We start from the raw sequence: 23,032 nt of genomic DNA, 5'->3' as shown, positions 1-23,032 counted from the left end.
GAACCATAGGTTCTTGAGAGTTTGCGGGAGCGTCACGCAACGGTTGGATTGGAAGAGGAAGGTAGATTGTAGAAGACGAATGGGTAGCTTCGAGTAATGAAATAATGGAGGCAGCAGAGGACTAAGTAGATAAAAGGACAAGGCCAAGGCCTAATTGAAACCCTTGTATAACACAGGAGATATACAGTTTATATAAAGAAAGGAGAAGATATGAAATGAAGTAAATGAAGTAGTTGAAAGGGAATACAAACGTCTAAAAAAGAGATTGATAGGAAGTGAAAATTGAAAAAGTAGGAATGGCTAGAGGACAGTTGTAAGGATATAGAAGCATATATCACTAGGGGAAAGATGAACACTGCCAACACGAAAGTTAAGGCGGCCTTTGGAGAAAAGGGACACAGCTATATGAACACCAAGAGTTCAGATAGAAAACCAATCATAGGAAAGAAGGGAAATATGAATGGTGAAAGGAGCATGTAGAGGTTCTGTGCAAGGAAGATGAACATAGAGGCAAAGCTATAGAAATGGTAGAGACGTAGATGAAGAGGAGATGAGAGACATGATAGGTCCCAGGATATTCCGTCAGATCTAATGATAGCCCTGGCAGAATCAACCATGACAGACCTTTTCCATCTAGTGTGCAAGATATGTGAGCCAGGCGAAATACCCTCATGCTTCAAGAAGAGTGTAGTAATTCAGATTCCAAAGAAAACAGGTGCTGACAGGTGTGAACATTACCAAACTATCAGTTTAATAAATAAGAGCCGAAAAATACTAACACGAAATTAATACTAACATGAACTGACAGAAGAAGGAAAAACTTATAGAAGTCGACCTGCGGGAAGATCAATTTGGATTCCGGAGAGATTGGGCACACGCGAGGAAATACTAAACCTACGACTCATCTTAGACGATAGGTTAAAGAAAGGCTCACCTCTTTAGACGACTGCCTTTTTCCATGTGGTTTACAGCAATGAGCAGCAGCGTGCAGCAGCAGCGGCTAAAGCCTATTGTTACTAAGAATCAATTTAATAAAAAGGAGTTTTCTTGGGTCCTATTAACTACTAAATAACTTATGAGAAGAGATTTCATTAATTAAGTCCATTTAAAACTTTAGAATCATCATGAACATCTATTAATAATAACAAGAACAGATGACATATGTGTCAATAATGGCTGAGTGCCAGATTAATAAATTATTTCAATTTAGTAATCACAGCATATTATTTAGATGTGGAGAATAACGTTAATATTTGAAGGATTATGAGGCTTCTTTCACTGACAAGCAAAACATGGGATTATTGCCAACTCGCACTAACAATCACGATCCCAACCCTGCAATTGCTTTTGCGATATGTTTGCGAATTTTACCTTGAATTCTATCGTCAAGCGCAGTTAAGCCATCTAGATCTCTCCTGGCTACATGATATAATTTTATTTCACACCAGAATGTAACAAGGATTCACAACAGCAATTGACTTGACAGTCCTCTACAGCGCAGGCAGTATTGCATTAGAGCGATCTCACCAAACCTACTGTTATCCTGCTTCTGTGATGATAAACTTGAGTGACTGACATCCCACCGATGTTTACTGGAAAATAGCTAAAGGCCATTACATGCTTAAGAGATTTGTACAGACCTTACGTGTTACTTAGTGTAGACAGTATGTCACTCTGTGTCAACCGTTTTCTCTATATGGCGTATTTTTGGTCACGCTCAGTCATCTGGGACAGACGTGCAGTTACAGAGTGCATGCAGAACTAGAATTTGTGAGATTTGAACCATTTCCTACTCGAATCTGACGTTCGTATCCTGTGTCAGTGCTGTATTCAAAAACTTCACTTTATTAATGGAAAGGAGGTGATCAGGAAGGATCCTTCCAAGATAAGTACGTGAAAGCCCTTTCTACGCTGTGTTAGCTAAAGCATTACCTGTATGAAGTACAAGCTGTTATCAGCAGCTGCACCCGCATATTACTAATTTCATTATGATGAGTGACAGCGAGTGATTAAGCTACTGTACAGTCAAAAATGGCAGCTGCCCTCTCGTGTCTGACTGTTCGGGTAAGCATAGCTTGTGAGTTGCGCTTCCACCTGTTCCCCTGTCCTCCAACTGCTCCAACACACGACGCGGTGTCACCCACTAGTACACTGTCGAGCTGTACATGGGGAGAGGTGTGGCAAAGAGCGCATATCTACGTATTGTGTTAATGAAGTAACTATAAATTATACAACAAATTTAATAACTTATTAGCAAGTTCCATTCAATACATCACCCTCTCAGGGATCAGAATTTTTCTTTCTCTTTTCCTTTCTTTCTTTCTATAGTAGCTTGTGTTCTTCCTCAGTGACAGAGCTATCTCCATACCAAATTTATACTAAATTAGTTCAGAAGTTTAGTCGTGAAAACGTAACAGATATAGCTACTTTTACAATTAATAATATTAGTATGGACATGGATTAAACACTGTGAAGACCGTATAAACACATAGTGTTCGTAACATTGAAATGTATTCAATGTAGCCTATCAACCGTTAAAAGCATTTTCACAAATAGATAAGATTCAAACGTCAAAGAGTTAATTCCTTCTTTAAAAAGTAAATATATTTCCCTGATTCGCTTAATATTCTACAATTCTATAAATATCTTGTAGTATGCACTTTCTAAATCTGCCTTTGTTCTCCATACCAGAATTCATCTAAAAAAGTAACAGACAGAGTTCCTTTGGCTTTTATATACTGAAGTGACAGACGTCATGAGATAGCGCCTAACGTCATGTCGGACCCCCTTTACCTGACGTAGTTCAACAATTCGACGTGGCGGAGACTCAACAAGTAGTTGGACCTCCCTTGCAGAAATACTGAGCCGTGCTGTCTCCATAGCTGTCTAGCATTGCCAGTGTAGGATTTTGTGCATGAACTGACATCTCGATTACGTCCCATAAATGCTGGACGGGATTCATACTGGGCGATCAGGGTGGCGAAATCATTCACTTGAAATATCCAGAATGTTCTTCAGACCAAACGCGAATAACTGTGACTCGTTACGTAAACTAAAGGTGGATGGAACCGAAAGGAAAGGAAACAGAAGGGATCGTTGATGTCAGCTGCATCGGGACTCAATGTGGGATAAGCAGCGACAAGTGAAAATGTATGCCAGACCGAGATTTTGAACCTGGGGTCTCCTGCTTATTAGGCAGTTGCGTTAACTACTGCACCACCAGGGACAGTGTTTATTGCAGCTGCACGCACTATGTTGCCATGCCTCCGTGCCGATGCGCCCGCCCACTCAGCGCCACCTGTTCACAGTACCTGTCCATGTTCTTCGAGCTCGCTACTTTGAGATTGCTGCAGGATGTAAGTCGTAATTCGGCATCCTCACAGAAGACACTGGATTCATTGCCCACTACGTGAAAAAACTGGGCCATGGATGTGTGTGATGTCCTTAGGTTAGTTAGGTATAAGTAGTTCTAAGTTCTAGGGGACTGATGCCCTCAGAAGTTATGTCCCATAGTGCTCAGAGCCATTTGAGTACAAATAACAGCTCCGCCGATGCACTGTCCTTTTATACGTAGCATACGTGGTATGCCGCCATCTGTATATGTGTCTATCGCTATCCCTTGAATTTTGTCACCTCATTGTAATGCTAGTATGGATTGTACAGCAATGTGGTGAGAGCGCCTGGAGTCGAATTAAAGTGATTCGCTTAGCGGGGGGAGAGCCGTGGTTCCGTGTGACCGCACAACAGACGCGATTGTCAAAACTACGGCGGCCCAACTTTCTGGGCGGCAGAGGGCGAGGTTTATCCCCGGAGCTGGAGCTGGACTTTAGGATGGAGGTGGAGCTGACCGTGGCGTCCTGCACGCCCTCGCGCCCACGCCTGTTATCGCTGGCGGGGAAAATTGGTCCGGCCGCAGCGGTGTGGGTCGGCGGACACGCGCCGCGTCACATCTATAGTCCAGGGCCCTCGGCCGCAGATTGAATTCGGAAAGTGGGAGCCCGCGAGCGGGAGCCGCCGTTTTAAAGAGCCGCTGATGAGACAGCGGGATAAAGACGGCGCCGGCGCCCACAAAGGCCGCCGCTGACAGGTGGCGCAGACAGCGGCCCTCGTGGGGGCGGCGGCGCGAGCCACCGCCCGGTCGCGCGCCTCCCGGCCTCTGGAGGGCTGCGTCACTCCTGACTGCCCAAGACACGTCGCCACCACTGGAGGGCGGCCGGTACCTCAACTTCTTTCTGCCGCAAGCTCATCATGCGAACGCGTAGACGGACGTTTCTTTTCCCAGATGTTGCGAATTTTCTTTATGAGTGTGTAACATCAACGACTCTGTACTATAGTACATACAAGTAATTCTTTTCCTCTGATTTTACGATAAACTTGTGTAATTGATGTTCTGATTTCATTTCTTTTTGTTTCATGCCATTATGTTAACAAAACTGTAAATAAATTTCAATGTGAATATTAATGTTTATGTCAAATGTCAAGTAATAGTATAATAGAATTGAAACGAAACAATTGTTGAAACTGTTGTAAGATGTTTAAAATTGTAACTGTGCGTCTGGTCCATACGTAGGCAATGTGTTAGGATATGTAGAATGCAAAACCTCGCGTGAATACCCGCTCTGTCAGGGAGCGGTAAAAGGTGAATGGCAAGCGAGCACGGGAAAATGCGCACGGCACAACGGGCACAGTAGTAGTTGAAATTTGGCACTGGTTTGAGCAACACCTTCTGGAGTGAGGAGGCTCTCCTGGAAGACATAGCCTCACTAAGCCTCGGGTATGCCGTTCCAATGCCCACACAGCATGGCAAAATTCCATAGGCACTAAATGAAAAAGTATTGCGACGCTAAGAAGAATTAAAGTGCCGATACATCAAGAGCCATAGCTGTGGTTGCATGTGTGCTCTGTGCCTCGCCATCTTGCCGTCCGCCAACCGCCGCATCGATACTAGCAGGTTGAAACTTTTAGTAGTGTATTCGTATGGATCAGAGAGTGAACTGTGTTTGTTTGGTGCAATAATAACCTAAATTTTACCAGAAATTTCCCATCATTTAATTATCCTCACAAGTAACCTAGACAGGGTCCTTTCCAAACGTTGTGCAATCCGAGAGTCCCGAAATGAAAATTAAAAATTGTGTTAATAATAATTATTTGCAGAACTAGCTATATTAGAATATTGTTTAAAGGAATGTTTGGTTAATGAACCAGTAAATGAATAGTGAAGGGCTAAGGAAGTCGAAAAATAACTTTAGCATTGATATTGCCCTGAGCTTGAAGTAACTTGATGAAAACTTAAGCGTGTAGCCCTGTTTGAACGTATGAAAAATAGGTGATTTTCATTTATTTTTTTTTCAAGTAAAAAAATGCTCATTATCATAGGTGTTCTGCCTTAGGGCAGGTCTCCACATGTAGCTATCCATCCTATCCTTTTATTTCCTAACCTACCCTTATACTATCTACCATCTAGTATCTTCTGCGTCCTCTTCATCTTCCTACATTTACCGTTCCTTCCATATCATCAACCAGTAAATAATCTCTTCTCAGCCAAAGTCGAAGCCAATCGTATTCCTTCTTCCTGATTACGTTTAAAATTTCTCTCTCTTTCCCCTAATCTTCTTAACAACTTCTCATTTCTTACTTTGTCTACTCATTTAATCGGTTCCTCCCCCCTCCATCTCAACATTTCAAACGCTTCTATTAGCACTACACCAGTTTCATCCTCGTGTCCCTTTTCAGGCACCCACATAGAAGCCTCCTCTTGTTATTAAATGCCTCCTTGTCAATTGTTGTAAGTGTTTTTACCTTCTTATTACGTCGCATGTCGTCCGTAATTATGTTTCCGTAATTATGCTTCTTGTCCTGACCCTGCAGTTGTTCTTACTTTTCTTGCACTTATCACCATACATTTTCTCTTTTTCTTATTAATTCTCATGCAGAATCTTCACACTCTCTTCATATTTTCCAGAGATGTTCTTTCAGAGCATTCAGAGCCCAAACGACGAGTGTGCTCGTAGTAAACTTCCCCTATGTGTGTTGTTAGTTGCGTCTCCAGATGCTCCACATCACGCACTAACTCGTAAATCCGTCACTTTTTTTCAACGTTTGTAGCGCAACTAATCGAGCACAGTCAAGTTCCTGCGAACGTAAGTGGGCAGCCCTCGTTGAACGCATGAAAAAAACTGATTTTCATTATTTTTTTCTAGTGAAATAAAAAGTAACAGTAGACCTTACGAAACGCCGTGGTGACAGGGTAAAATGGGAATTACTTATGAATAATTTAATGACCCTCGACAAAGAACCACCCTTAACACACACAACTCTAATCTACGGACAGTGGACTACCTAAACGCGTATTAATAAAGGGCGGTCCTTGTTGTGAATCCTAAGTTGGCAAATTTCTAATAAGACAATAAATGTCATCTACCATCCCAATGAAGTAGACCAAAAATTATCAAGTGAGCAAGACATACCATGTGCTGAAATGAGAAAGGTTATTCATTGTGACGATGGATTTTTGCAAAAAACGTGCACAAATGTGAAGTTCAACCACAATAATGGACAGATATGTAATTGAAACACCTATAAATCACAATCATGCTAGTAGTAACGGACGTTTGACAAAGTTGGTAGAAAGGAGTGGAAATTCTTTACACGACGCCTCCGTCTTTGGGTGGCAACATTAACGCTATCTGACTCATTCTGTTTTAAGCGACAGTGATTGCTAGCCACTAAACTGTAAGGCTGTGCTAAATGCGTTAATCGAACAATTGCTGCTGTAGGTCGAAGAACTACGGTCCGGAGGACGATAAAGCAGCTTGGAAAATTCGTAACGTTCACGTGATGCAAATGTCCTCACCACACACAATTTCCCATCGTGAGTAAGAACCCAGCTCTGCGCTTTAAATCTGCAAATCCGCCACTAATGCGCCCAAGAACAGGCTGGAACATTGGACTCGACCTCGGTCGCCGTTCCCCGACGAACCCCTCAATCTTCACTCCATGCCTTCCCCGTATGAACCCTGCAAAATCTTCCCCAGGAATTTTCTGCACCAAAAAACTCGCCAAGTGGGGCACCTCTGAAAATTCTGATTACCAACTGACAAGTGGCAGGTATTGTCTCTGCTAATCAAGTACCGTAATCATATTTCGGTGCATAATCTCCCTCCACGATACTGGCACCCCCAATAGAGTGACTTGCCACCAAAAATTACTAACGTTCCTGGTACATCATTTGATGTCACCATCTGATACCGTACCACGACCCTAGATGTTAGTGCGCTTGGGTAATCGCTTGGCGTGGGAAACCAAACAGCTCTAAAAGTACACCGGCTGCACTAGCAACAAACTGTCGGGGCACCCAAAAGAGCGGGGCTATTTCAGACTCTGAGCAGAAACGTTTTACAATCCTAGAAGATACAGTTCCTCAAAAAAGGTCCTATAGAAGGAAGCCCACAAATACGTGCACATTCGGAGCACGTTTCTCTCCTGAGAAGAAGCTTATTCAAGGGCACCGGCCCGTCATGAGATAAGGCCTGATAATTGTAAAAAGCTCTGTGGTAGTATCGGGAAGAATACAGTGTAGTAAGGTAGCATCAGGACACTACTCGTGGCTTTGACTCCCAGGCAGCACAGATCTTCTGCAAGCCTCTGCCTTGAAGTAGCTATAGGACCCAACACGATTCCTGGCATTGTACCTGCAACCTGGTGCTTCCGTCGTGCCAAAACTATAGCCATTACGGCGGGTCTGCGGTAACTCTCCGAGTAGCGTGTCTCTCCCCACACAGTGGAAACAAAACAGTTCTGTAGATTCAGCTCAACAAAAAGAAAGACCCCGTTAAAGTTGACGGCAAATGCAGCATTATAACTCTGGGTTTGTTGCCTCCGCTTGATGGGTCGACTTACATCACACGAAGATCCAACAGACTCGACTATAAATCAAGCTCATTTAACTAAAGTATATTATGTATTAAGAAATCATAATAACTGGTCTCGTTGTAGGCAGTAAGCAAGCAATCAATTACATCGTACAGCGATCATGCCCCACATCTTACCACATACTACATTATAGCACGCTATAAACAGACGTGTGACTTCTTGGGCAGTTCTTCAGAACGTGAGTGAGCTTAGGAACGCAGGACCGTTCCTTCCATCTTGCCCAAAGTAAAGCTGTTCTGGCCAGTGATAGCCTAACACTGCCGCGGTCGTTTAATCTTCGATGCTAGTGGACGCCAATTACCATGCATTTCGGACACTTATGTCATCCGAGCGCACAGCAAGGCTTAGGTCCCGTTCCGCCGAGAGCTCCCATATCTCGAGGGTGTGTGCAAGTGGTTTCTTTGTGAGCCAGATGCAGTGTGGCCGTTTCTGGCGTTTCAAAACTGTGGGGTTGTTTTTATGGCTGCGTGGAATCTTACTTCTGCTGTGCAGCTAATATGTGATTTGGACAGCCATAAACAGCTCGCCTGTAGTGGACCGCTAGAGCTCTTTAACACGTTTTTTTTTGGTCGCTTTCTTGTTTTTCTGTTCGGTACATACTTTGCAGTTGATGTGAAACTAACTTCCCGATAATCTGGAGACTTGAAACTTTCCACACAGAGCAGAACCGGCTGACAGTGCAATATTAGCTCACTTTCCTGTCTGGCTTGTGTCGGAGAGTACTTTCTGTACCGCTGCCATTTGACCCTTTCTCCTGTTCCAGTTGCGATTGCGGGAAGAACGATTGCTGGTAAGCCGCCGTATGACTTCGAATCTCTTTAATTTCTACCTTCACGTTCTTTTCGCTATAAATACTTGGTACGAATATATTGGTTGACTCAGGTGACGAGAAACTGAAATAAATTTGAAATTTACCGCTTGTCTCTATTGTACTCTCATCAAAATACTAGGTATCGACTGAAACTTTCAATCAGGGAAAATAATTATTTACATGAAAATCAGTTCTATTATCTTAAATCATACTAAAACGCATAGAATTATTTCTGTTATCCCCATGCAGGTTGATAACTGCACACAAATAGTCCTGAAAATTTGTTATTGTGAATTTTTAATAGCTTTGAAAATACACTGAAAAACAGAGTTAAGGAGTCACTTCTTTGAAACCCTATAGTTGTCTCCCATCTACGACGAATAAGTTTGAAACTTGGCTCAAAGGTGCTTACAACCTTCCTCTGTAACGGTGCAAAAGCCTGATGCCCTGCGATCCTCGGGCTTTATGACACTTCAAACAGCAAGGCGTCGACACACGCGAAAAAAAGGTCAGAGCTGAGAAGTTCACGCGACGTGTAATGATCTCATATTGGCACCATATTTCACCACAATTCTGCCAAATGCCGCCTTGTATGAGTCACATGATAGACAGGTTGTCACATCCCGTCTTACCTACATTTCATGCCTTATTTTGACACCTCTGCGATGGAGCTCAGAACCACGACACCGAGAGTTAGAATCGCGTTGTTTTTTATGAGTGGGCGGAAAGAAAACTTTTGAGACACACTACCACTATGAATTGACAAGGATGTGCCTAAAGAGGTAGCATAAAGAGTACGTTGAAACCACTCCTCTCCTTGGAACGTTCATTATTGCGCATTTCACGGTCGAGAACTACATTTTGCAGTGCGATGAGCAACAGGAAGACTTTCATGAAAATCTTTGATACTACTGACATCTTCTTGTCACTTCAGCGCTTCTCATCGTAAGCTTAAAACCACATTGAGTGCAGTGGGTCCGTCATTTTTCATCTAGTGTACATGGTCGAACCACTATGGACCGTTCAAAACCATTCGACGAAATTTGAACGTGATCTGAAACAGCAAAGGTGTCTTAAGCTTTTTCACTGGTCCTCTTCCTACGGCGTGATCAATAAGGGGTGCGGCATTCACACATCCTTGAATAACATGCTAAAGGCTCCCTTTAAGGCTCCCTAGTTCGGCAATAACCCTCCCCCCCTCCCCTCTGACTCAAAATTTATTGAGAATTTTGAAAATGTGTCTTTAGAGAGAAAACCTTGGTAGTAGTGCCTAGTATCCTGCAACAGGCTCTGCAGGTGTTTCAAGTGGTTGCCTGCTGCTCCACCGCACATGCTTGTTCGTTTCCTCATTACCAACTGCCCTTGTGGCTACTCTGGTCTATATCCGTGGCTTCACCACACAGGTGGCGCAAACGCAGGTGGCCAAAGATCACCACAGCTCACGTCCACAATAACGTTTTTTGAAGAGGCACACCTCCATTTTACAGTAACAATAAGAGAGTTACAGTAGTATTCAATAGTAAACTCAAAATGAAATGTATCTAAAGTAAGATACATAACATCACGTACAAGTTCTGAGTAAAAGTTTGTGCTAAACAAAGTCAGCTGTCGCCATTAAGTTGTCAGAAAACTGAGAGAAGCTGGTGTTTAGGTCAGGCGGCTTCACTTATTATGGAAAGTGTTTAAAGGAATATACATGCCATTCGAATATAGGTGGATATAGGTGGAAATCTGAGAGATGCAGTCCCAGAAAATGAGTTAGACATGGGTTTAATATCATATTTAACACATACATCGTAGACATTATTTTCGAGAATATACATTGTTTTTCTCTGCATGGAACATTAGTTCGTAGATATTGTTTGGAAGTAACTCTGGGTGTTTTCATGCCAGAAGAGGATCACTGCAATTGTTGGTACGTGTCCATGACTACGAAGTTACCGTGAACGTAGAAAGTTCATCACTGTGACTCCTGGAAATTGAAAAAGATTTCGGCAATTAGTATTTTAAGATACGAATGACTTGAACTCCCTTATTATTAGACCTTGCACCATTGTCCTGGGTTAAATGCTAAACCTCTCCAGAGCATCCTATGGGCTGAGGCCATTCGACACTGTCGGTGGCGACCCATCATTTGGATGCAGAAATTGTAATTGGTGATCTATCTGATGTTAATCAAAAGAGTACGCTATGTTGGAGTATTGATTCTATGTCATCCATTCTGTCAAATATTATTTCTCATCACTGTTGTTTATACGATACTGTTATATAGGAAGGAGGGGTTTTTAGAGTTGCTAGTAGGTCTTGAAAGCTGGGTATGGGGCGTCCAAGTTATGACTCGAGGAGTATAAGTGCAGTGCTCATTATAATACAAATCTTAGATCATACAAGACGCGGGAGTGCAATGCTCGTTTTTACTCTAAATTCTCAGTATGTGATCGCTGAGACTGGCCACTGTACAAAATAAAAACACCGCCAGAGTAAAACAGCAGATTGGTTGTACGACAAGAATCTTTAAGTTTAAGCCAAGACTGAGGCGAATAGTTATTTATTTGCTCTAATTATCAATATAAATTACAGTAGAATTAACAGACAGTGAAGTTCTCTAAAACTGAAATCAAATTACAAACTGGCTCTAACACTGTAAGGACGTACTACAAAGTGTGAAAGACTGGAGAAAGCGTAACAAGATCGGCTTAACAGGGCAGCTTACGAAATCAGTGTTGCAGCGATGTAAATTTTCTCGCCGAGCAACATCGAGCAACATATGACCTATTCGGGGACTGGCAGTGTTGTGCTGGGATACAACACGATGCCTCACTTACATTTTTGCAAATCAGCTAGCTTGTATTGATCAGCATCAGATGGAGCCAAAGACTGTTGCCATGTGACAAATGAGAAATATCGTTTCTTTCATGAGAAAACAACGAAATGCATCAGAAACTTCTCACTCAATGTGTAAAAATGCACAATAATAAACACGAGGTTAGCTCCAGCTTGAGCAGTGATTCCTCAATTGCTTGGGTGTGGTGCCAGGCGACTCAATTTGGTTGGATAACCAAAACCGTGGAGCGAAAGCAAACGTCATTCTTACATTTGCCGTACTGTGCTACGGCATCTCGGCATTTTATTTCCGTGCAGAAAAGGCAAAAATGTCAGAATCCGTTATTCTTTAGCTAAGGCTGTGGCGGCATGGCACCCACTGCTAGACCAGGGCGCCTGTCCGGTCCACGATAGCATGAGGCAGGCAGCAGCTTCATTTCTATAGAAACTGCCTGTCTTCCTGGGGAGGCACAGCTCTCCTACTGAGATTCGCTGACTGCCTTTTGCCAAAAACTCGACTCTGTGACCACACCATTAGTGCCCAGTCCCAATTACGAAAATGAAAAACTTTTCTCCCAGCCACACAGGTCCAGTAGTCGCCAACTAATAACCATGAAATACTGTCAGAGAATGAAACAATATCGCGCAGTAACATATGGTTAACGTCACCACTGTCAGTGATGGTTGGGAGATGATGTGTACATTATTCACTTTGAGACTATCCACTGTTTCATCAGCGTTGGAACAGTTGATGACAGAGCAGGATGTATTCGTGTATGATACCTTCGACCTAAATGCTTCCAAGTATTAAGTTCCATTAACATTTACGTTACACTTTTTCATCTGGTATATCTAACTGCTACTATCCTTGCAGATTATTCTGGATTCGTTCGATGTCTGTTACTGTGTATACTTGGCAAGGACTACAAATACTGCACTGGTGCGCAGAGCTGCACATATGGCGATAAGTGTCTGAAATCTCATCAATCGTGTGTGCCATGCATTGGGGAGAAGTATCGAAACATGTCCAGATGCCCCAACGACAATTCATCAGTTGTCAACCACGCTAGTGTAAGAATAGAATGTCCTACCACAGGAACCCCGGACCATACTTCTGGCTAGCATGAGAGCACGTTGCAGAACATACACTATTGTTCTTGGTTATTACACACCATATTAACAAGTCCCGCCGTTTGTAATACCCAGGGCCGGACGTTGTGGCCGACCGGTTCTAGGCACCTCAGTCCGGAACCGCATTGTTGCTATGGTCGCACGTTCGAATCCTGCCTCAGGCATGGATGTGTTTGATGTCCTTAGGTTAGTTAGGTTTAAATAGTTCTAAGTCTAGGGGACTGATGACCTCAGATGTAAAGTCCCATACGCTTAGAGCCATTTTTTTTCTAATACCCAGGAAACAATCAAAAGTCGTTGTGACTTTAGTGTAATTATTGTCTTTGAATGAAAGTGTCATTTGTTTTCGTCTCATTGCGTTCTTGTTTCAGTCACCTTCTCTACAGCACTGTAGCAGTTTTTTCTATGTATGTTCCAAGTTTCTCCTATCACTGTTACTTGGCAGTGACCCATCATGTGAAAGACACTTTCGTTCTTAATGTTTGCACACCACTGTAGATCAGTGCTCTGCTACTGGCCACAGTTGCGTCTTGGGCGCGGTTTCCTTCCAGATACATTTTCCCAGAACCTGTCCAACAAACCAAGCCTTCCATTCGTCTTCCCTGGCACTGATTTTACGTGAACGTCCCATTTAACATTGTTTCTTAGTATTTGTTCTAAATCCTCACAGAATTTTACATCATTAGGATGTTTACCTCTGATCTCGTAATAAGGTTCTATCTATTCTTTCAGATGTAATGCTCTATCTTCAATATAGGGTGGCCGTATATTTGGCTGCATCCTTAAGTATGAGTTAACGAGGTCCGTTTTCGTAATTCAAGGCGATTACATTCTAATCCGTCACTCATATTGTCAACGTGTACAGTGAGCGTCGTTTTTAACCAGTACGCCCTACAACTGCAAAAGACAATGAGTGACGATCTGTATGTCGCCAACCATACAAATATCACTTCTGAGTTTAATGCAAGCATAGCTTGTAGATTCCCCCCCCCCCCCCCCCCCCGTAATGCCTGGAACATGATGATAAGCACATAAGAGCGATCGACGGTGTTAAATTCCTGGGATTGCAGTTTGACAGTAAACCCATCTGGCAGGAGCATACCACAGAACTGCTGCTGCACTAAAATAAATCTTCAGTTGCAAGGCGGATATCGTCAGACACAAGCTCTTTTCGTCTGAACAGGCCTCGGAAGGCTCAATGGTACCGACCGACCGTCGTGTCATCCTTAGGCGATAGGCTTCACTGAATGTACATGTGGAAGGGCAGTTGGTCAGCGACCGCTCTCCTGGTCGTTGTTAGTTTTCATGACCAGGGCCGCTACTTCTCAGTCAAATAGCTCCTCAATCTGCCTCACAAGGGCTGAGTGCACTCTAACAGCGCTCAACAGACCCAAACGGTCACTCATCCAAGTACCTATCTTCGGTGATCTGACGGAAACCTGTGTTCTCACTGTGTCAGGGCCGTTGGCTTGTCAGTCACAGGAGATATAAAAATAGAGAATAAACAGGGTAATTTTTTTGTCGTGAACAAACTCGAGTGACTGATCGATGAGAGGACACGGCTCAAAAAAGGTGTTATTAAATGAGCCTATGTCCGGAAACGCATGGTTTCCATGCTAGGGACCATTTATTCAATCATACTTTGTTACAGAGACTGCGAAATGGTTAAATGGCTCTGAGCACTATGTGACCTAACTACTGAGGTCATCAGTCACTTAGAACTTAGAACTACTTAAACCTAACTAACCTGAGGACATCACACACAACCATGACCGAGGCAGGATTCGAACCTGCGACCGTAGCGGTCGCGCGGTTCCAGACTGTCGCGCCTAGAACCGCTCGGCCACGACGGCCGGCTAAATCTCAGTCCAATCAATACGCGCTGTACCATGCAGCCACAGTTACAGTATGCATGGTTTCCTGCTAGAGGATGGTACTGTTCCTCATACGTCATGTCCTAGAGCCCTCTCCTGCCGAAGTAATTGGTAATTTTGTGTCCGATTCACTTCTCTTGTTGACTCACCTTCTAGTTGCTGTGATACAGCGTTGTACACAACGGTTCCGTACTCGAATCCAGAGCTTGCGACATTGTGTTTACTCATGGAAAGGCAAATGGTGGCAACTGGAGGCGGGCAGCAAGGTTGTATCAGAAGACCTATCCCCAGCAACAACAACCACAGTTTGCAACAGTGTTCGCCGTTTGTCTGAGACAGGGTCGTTTTAGGAAGCAGTAAATCATGAAGGAGATAGCAGAAATGTTGACACCAAACTTCGAGGAAAATGTGATTAACACTGTGCCAGTAGCAGGCATTTGGCCCGGCAGTATAGGGTAAGCAAAAAAGAGCGTGTGGAACATTCTCCATAAAAACTGTTACTACGCTTATCACTTACAGCATGCGCAGAGCTTATTAGCGACAGAGTTTCCACATCGAGAGCAGGTGTTTCACTTGTTTCTTCACCAGACAACCACAATTCCGAGATTTGTGTCATCCATACTATTCACAGATGAGGCCACATCTACGCGGAATATTATTTTCAGATTTCATAACAGTCATCTATGAGATAGTATGCAGCACCCCCATTGTATGGTGCCAGCGAATCATCAGCATCGGTGCAGCCGGAATGTGTGGGCCGGATAATTGGCGACCGTATTTTGGACCAGTCTTCCACCTACGTCTCCTACCAGGCCAGAGCTATCGGCGTTTCTTGTGAGTGACTTTGCCTCCCCTACTGGAAGAAGTACTATTGACGATTCAAAGCGTTAAGTGGCTGCTACATGATGGTGCGCCTGTCCACAGCGCCTTTAACGTCCGGACGCATTTCAATCGTGTGTTTCCTGGTCGATGGATAGGACGACGGGGTCAAATTGCTTGGCCTGCTCGTTCACCGGATATCAAACCATGGGATTTCTGGTTATGGGGCCATCTGAAAAGCATCGTGAATCCAGAGCTCATTCCTGATGCTGTCTTTCACACTGTTCGGACGAAGCTTGGCAGATGTGAAAGTGTGTGACAGAACACGTTGCGGCACGCACACACATGCGTTGAGGTACATGGAAACCATTTTCAGCACATAGTGTAACTGTGGCTGCCTGGTACAGCGCGTAGAGCGCAGTCTCTGTGACAATGTGTGGTTGAATAAATTGTCTCTAGCATGGAAACCATGCATTTCTGGACATAAGGTTCATTAGATCTTTTTCGTTCCGTATCCTCTCATCGATCAATCGATAGAGTTTGTACACGTTGGAAAAATCATCCCGTATAATATACCGCTTACATTCGTGCCATAGTGTCATACTGCGTAATTTTTTGGGGTCACTCATTCATCCAAGCTAAAGTATTCCGAGTGCAAAAACGTGTAGTATGAAATAACTCTGGTATGAACTCAAGAACGTTGTAGAAAGGTCTGTTCAAGGAAATGGTGATACTAACTACTGCTCCATGATACATTTATTTCTTAATTAATTTCCAGATAAGCAATATACACTGGTAGGTGAAACTTAAGGATAAAATGAACTTTCGTATGATGTCTTACTGCCCCATAACGTATCTCGATGAAACCGGGACCATACAGAGAAAAAATTGCTACAGAATAGTACAGAAGGTTTGACTGATGTGTTGAAGACCGGTTTGGTGCAGCTCTCCATGCTACTCTATATGGTGCAGTCCTCATCTCCTAATAACTACTGCAACTTAGGTCCTTCTGAATCTGCTTAGTGTGTTCATCTCTTTACGGTTTTTATCCGCTCCCCCCCTTCCAACACACTTCTGTTCAGCTTTAAGTTGGTGATACATTGATGTGTCATAATGTTTCCTATCAACCGATCCCTTCTTCCGGTCAGGGTGTGACGCAAATCTCTCCTCTCCCCAGTTCTGTCCAGTACCACTTCATTAGTTAGGCGACCTAACCATCTAATGTTCAGCATCTTCTGTAGCACCGCTTTTCAAAAGCTTCTATTCTTATATTGTCTAAAGTATTTATCATCCATCTTTACTTCCGTACATGGTTCCACTCCATACAAACACTATCAGAAAAGACCTCCCAACACTTAAATCTACATTCGATGTTAACAAATTTCTCTGATTCGTAAACGCTTTTCTTACAGTTGCCAGTCACATTTCTATCCTATTTATTTCAGCCATCATTAGTTGTTTTGCTGCCCAAATAGCAAAACTCATCTACTACATTAAGTACCTCGTTTACTGATCTAATTCCCTCGGCATCACCTTATTTAATTCCATTACATTCCAGTATCCTTGTTTTCCTTTTGTTATTGTTCATCTAATATTTGTGTTAGTGTTTTGCAACTATGTCTTATTTATCTGTTAGCTCGGCAATATTCGTACCTGTCAACACCGTCTTTCTTTGAAGTTGGCATTATTACACTCTTCTTGAAGTCGGAGGCTATTTCACCTTTCTCATCTTGAACATCGGATGGAAAAATTATGTCATGGCTGGCTCTCCCAAGGCTGTCAGTAATTCTGACGGAATGTCATCCACTCCCGATGCCTTGTTGCGTCTTAGGTCTTATCTTTTTGCCTATTGGATCCTCTGATGCTTTCACTATTTCATCTCTCAAAGCTACCCGTTCGTCTTCTACTATATTTCTTTCCCCTGTTCTAGTCAATCGTTGCCAGTGCTCCCTCTGAGACATTCAACAGCTTCTGTTTTTTTTTTTTTCAAATTGACCGGGTCGCATCTCCTTAATTCCCTACCTTTTCGCAGTTCCCTCAGTTTTAATTTACATTTCATAATCAATAAATGGTGGTCAGAGACCATATCAGCCCCTGGAGATGTCTTACAATACAAAATCTGTTTCTGACCGGTGAATTATCATTACATAATCAGTCTGGAACCTTCTCTAGGTCTTAGGGCATGTACGCTCGATAAGACAAACATGAGCAAACAATACAGTGTCACAGTAATGCTCACCAGTGGGTGTAGCGTTTTCAAAGACTTGGAGGTCAGTATATTCACGCAACAGTGTTCTTCCCCATACCATAACACCTGGATCGCCACAACGATCACGTTCGGCAATGACCCTAGGTGCATTACATGTTTCCACCACTGGGCATATGTTGGTACTTCCAGAGTCACTACTGAGACTGAACCTCTTCTCATCCGAGAAGAATACAATCGTCCAGTACTCTTGGCACCATGAAAAACGGTGCTGTAGGTGTGCGGTGTCAACACAAGACAACGTTCTGGCTGTCGGGCATAGAGACCACCCCATCCAGTCACCGAACCGCTCTGAAGCGTGCAATTACGAGCGTTGTACTCCTGTTAACTATGGTTACAGTTGCAACAACCGTTGGACGTGGATCCTTTCTTGTCTGTAGCACAATGTAGTGCTCATATGCTGCTACAGTTGGCCATGGCCAACCACATCCCCTCCTTCGGGCAGCAGAACCTGTGTTCGTGGTTCGGAACGCTCCCTATGCACGTGACACAAAGCTGTGAGCTATACCAAACTCTTTGGATACGCTCGCCACACTTCGTCCTTGGAGCTGCCGATTTATCTACTGTGTGTAAAGTCATTCAAATATAGCCTCCGGGCCATGTTGTAATGATTAACACCATCAACCACAGTGCACCGTAACTGCTCAATAAATGACACATACTGTGTTTCCCTGATCCTTCAACAGCCTCGTATTTCGGGGTCAGGCCCATCTGGAGCTGCTGTCACGCTGACTTCAAGCCAAGTAAAGTGCAACTATCTGTTTAGGACTAGGAAACCTATGGCAACATCTGCCGCACTTCCTTTCATTTCACCGATTAGCTAACATTATTAATATTTTATCTATATCATTCTAAAATTTTAGAACTTTTCAATACAACAGCTTAGCTGATGCAATGAATACTAGAAAAAAGAATAATATTCATAACGATAAAAAGTAACTTACTTTTGTTCATCAACCAGAAACACACATTTTCGACACTTGCAAAAATTGTCGATGCCTAACCCCATCTAGACCATTGGCGAACTATTTAGTAGAACATACTGACGCATATATATTACTAATAAGATCATATGATGTGAGATTTATTTAAAATATTACTTCTGCACATACATTCAGTGCAGTGGTGTGATCATGTAAATAAGTGATGCAAACAGATTTTTCAGTTTGATGATGTGTGCCCACAATAGCACAATATGCCTCTCAGTGTATTGCGCATTTACATGTGTTGTGGCAGGCTCGTTATATAATGTTATAAATGAAAATATGTTTCAGATTTGACTTAGTCAGCATGCATTACGACCGTTTCACTTGAAATCCGTTGAAGGTACATTACCATAATTTTCCTCTGTAAATATGGATTGGGTATTCTTGTTTTCTGACATGTGCTACATTACTGAGAATCTCTTCGCTACTAATCTGTAGAATGAAAAGTATTACTAATCCTATCGAATACAATCTCGATCCGCCTGTGTGACGCGTCCGGCAGAGCAGTTTTACATTAGTGTGAGTACAGCGCACAGCAGAGCTGGTGGTGCAGATTTCTGAGTGACCGAGAAGATGGCTCAAGACTGGACCTATAACGGAGCTTTGTGGCATTCCTTACTTCACACCTCACAAGTAAGATTCAAATTTTCTACTTTCTGTTTAAAATGATATCAATTATTATTTAACTTTACATTTTGCGCTCAGTAGTCACCTGTTGTTCCTCGTGAGCATAGCAATAAATTTCTTTGTTACCATGTGGTATTGACACTGCAAGTAGGCTGTTTAGGTTTTTATGTTGGTAACGCCACGTAGCGCTCTGTATGAAAATCACTGACTCTGCTGTGTGCAGTCTGTTGCTGCTTTGCATTGTTGGAATATTCTAGTGTTGGGCAGTTGGATGTGGACAGCGCGTAGCGTTGCGCAGTTGGAGGTGAGCCGCCAGCAGTGGTGGATGTGGGGAAAGAGATGGCGGAGTTTTGAGAGCGGATGATCTGGTGGACGTGTGTCCGTCAGAGAGAGTAAAAAATTTGTAATACTGGGTGTCATTAACTGATATATATATGACTTTTGAACACTATTAAGGTAAATAAATTGTTTGTTCTCTATCAAAATCTTTCATTTGCTAACAATACCTATCAGTAGTTAGTGCGTTCAGTAGTTAGAATATTTTATTTAGCTGGCAGTAGTGGCGCTCGCAGTATTGCAGTAGTTCGAGTAACGAAGATTTTTGTGAGGTAAGTGATTTGTGAAAGGTGTAGGTTAATGTTAGTCGTTGCCATTCTTTTGTAGGGATTATTGAAAGTCAGACTGCGTTGCGCTAAAAATATTGTGTGTCAGTTTAGTTTTGGTCAGAATAAGTAAAGAAAGTAATGTCTGAGTACGTTCAGTTCTGCTCAGCTGTTTGAAAATCAAATAATATAAGAGGTTTATTCATCACTTTTTCTAAGGGGACGTTTCAGCACCATATAAGGTCATACCAAGGATATCTATTCCTATTGTTCCTAATGAAACCTACAGAAAAGTCAGGCGGCAGTGCAGAGTGTTCAGTATAAATTTCCCTGAACACTGACAAGAAAAACAAAGATGCTATGTAAGAACGACCGTGAGCACAGCTGCCATCCACTCAGCGACGAGGCAACTGGGCTCTCGTGGACGCATTAGCTGCTGTCGCCCATCGCACTTACGTATAGCCCGGAACTTTAGCAGCGTCTGAATATTTAATTATCCGCAGGAGCGCTGGGGATCCCGTACGATAAATCGCGCTCCCCGGGTGCAGGTGCGAGAAGTATATAGTGCCGGCAAGCCAGTCGCTATCCTGGTTCCACCACAGCCTCTCGGCCTTCCTCACACATCACCCGTGCTAGAACCACTTCTGGAGGAGTCCAATGGGTTTCATCGCCAGTTTGCGAGCCCACAACATCCGACGTTGCAGGCAGTGCCGACGGCTTTTACTCCTTCGTCGAGACAGCAGGTTATAAACTGATTTTGGAAGGAGGGAAGGTAGGGGTGGGAGAATACGTGTCAGGATTTGCGTCGCCAGGCAGTTAGCGTGACGGGCTCGCTAGCGTCCCCAGCGGGGCATCACATCGCCGGTAGGCAGGGGCCATTAAGGGCTAACGACGACAACCAGACCAATTAGCAATTAACGGCACAGCGCGAGGGGAGATGCGCCAGAGGACAGCAGGTGCGACGGGTGCCCAAGAAATGAACGAGCGGGGGGCGCCCGGCTGCGCCGTTGTTAGAGGCTGACGAAGCTACTTGCCGGATAATAGAGGATCGGCTGTCGGGCCATAGCAACACGCATTACGGCACATTGTTCGACGCTGGTGGTGAGCTGCAGATTGCGATAACACGAACAAGCGCCTCATCGGTTTCCTCCTCGTGCAGAGGGCTAGTTTTCATCCAGATGATTACTCCGTTGAGCAAGCTGCACACCAGGCATAAGCTGGCGAAGCGATTGACGCGGATTTTGTATACCTTGTGAAGGCATTGATAATTACGCATATAAAATTTTTTTTCGTGGTTTTCTTTAGATTTCTATTCTTTTTCTTTCGTTCATATGGGCATTTCTAATTGTCATTATGTAACATTCTACTTGATTGTGATTATTTCGTTTGCCAATGGATAAATATGTTTCTTGCTTTGTACATGTGGTATAGTTTGTTAAGTTCTCTTTTGGAATATTATTAATTGTGAAAAATGCAGTTAATAACATTTATAAAGATTTATGTAATTTACGATAACGATATAACATCTATAGACAGGGGACAGCGATAGTGATATCGATATTCGAAAGATTGTTGTGTAGTAGAGGGGATGGTGGATGGTGTGTCTGTAAAGCGTGCGCGGAAAAATAGTACTATGTTTTATAAAAAGCATATGTAATTGTATGGACAGTGATACCGAACTATCAGATTGTTAATTCTCTTTACCACTGCGGTAAGTAATGCCATAGCCAGCGAACTTTAAGAGCAAATAAACCGGACTGTGAAAGTGCCGTTAACAATACTTTGATGTGGCTGACACGAACAGTGCTTTTATGCGAATGAACTTTGCTGGTATTTGTTTTGTGTGGTGTAACTGTTGTCTATTACACTCTATCAAGCCGTGAAAGTGAAGACTTTAATTAAGTGTGCAATATAAATGACTTTCAGTGACGTTGTCGAAGTTTGAAGTGCGAGAACAGAGTGGATATTGTTTAGGGTGTGCTTCACACACAAGAACAATTCTATGAACTGTGTATTTGTGGCAAAGACTATATGAATGTGACGAACTGTGTAATTATGGATGATAGCGTCACGGACAGTGCATAAAGTGTAAAAACGAGCGATGTCTACGTAATATACTTTGAAAGAGAGGACATGTCAACAACGGTCGTACACTGGCGTCTTGTGGTTTGTTAATCACCACGGGCTTAATGATATAGCTGTGCCGGAACTTTATTTGCGTTTCGCCGGAGAAGATTAACCAGCGGAACCGCCTGTATCCTGCTCTCATCGTCGTAACCCGCCGACATCGTGCTGCCCAACGCAACGCTTCGTATGCAACAAAACGTTAAGAGATTTCGCCGAACGCTATCCCCTGACCTAGAAACTTTCTTTCTCTATTAAAAGTATAAGAATTACAGACTCTATTCAAATAAATTCTTTGTTTAGTTTATGTTTGCTTTCTGCTAACGAAAATAAAATTACAATCAGTGAATCAAAAGTTGCCTGGTAGTCATTGTTGAAACACCAGTAAATATAAACTTCTTCCTCTCATTAGAACTAATTCTCCTTGCATGTCAAAATTATTGTAGTTATTTTATGTAGTTTTATGTATTGTTATGAGACTAGACATATGACAGTGACTAATAAGAGTATTTTTTCGCGAGACGTGGCTTTGCACGAAAATTACGACGACCGCTATAATTGCTTGCGTTCTGACCAATAACGTAAAAGCTGCTGTTCCCGAAATTGTTCGTGTACTGACGTGAGCGTGAATTATAAATGTCAGCTGTCAAATCACGTAGTGACTGTTTACCCAGTAATAAAAGTTTTTGATATTGTATTACTACGAGTCGTAGTATTAAGAGACACTGGTTATACTCGAAAGTGGGTAGATGTATGGTGAACCCCCCCCCCCCCCCCCCCTCCAAATTGTTCATGCGATTATTAACAGTAATGTGTGTGATTCACGAAATTTTTTCACTTTCTCTAATTCTTTTCAGATATTGTCTTAGACGTCTTTGGAGTTTCAGATAATATATACACAATTCTGTCGGTTCAGGTTAATTTCAGAGCAGTTTCTCGTGATTATTAGAGTTTTCGGTTCATAAATAAAGTCGGATCGTTACCAATTGAGAAGTATAACAAAGAGTATGATTTTACAACTAGAATTTTGGATGACT

Source organism: Schistocerca gregaria, chromosome 1 (genome assembly GCF_023897955.1).
Source record: "Schistocerca gregaria isolate iqSchGreg1 chromosome 1, iqSchGreg1.2, whole genome shotgun sequence".
Lineage (NCBI taxonomy): Eukaryota > Metazoa > Arthropoda > Insecta > Orthoptera > Acrididae > Schistocerca > Schistocerca gregaria.
The sequence above is the reverse complement of the archived record's forward strand: the minus strand, read 5'-3'. Positions refer to the sequence as shown.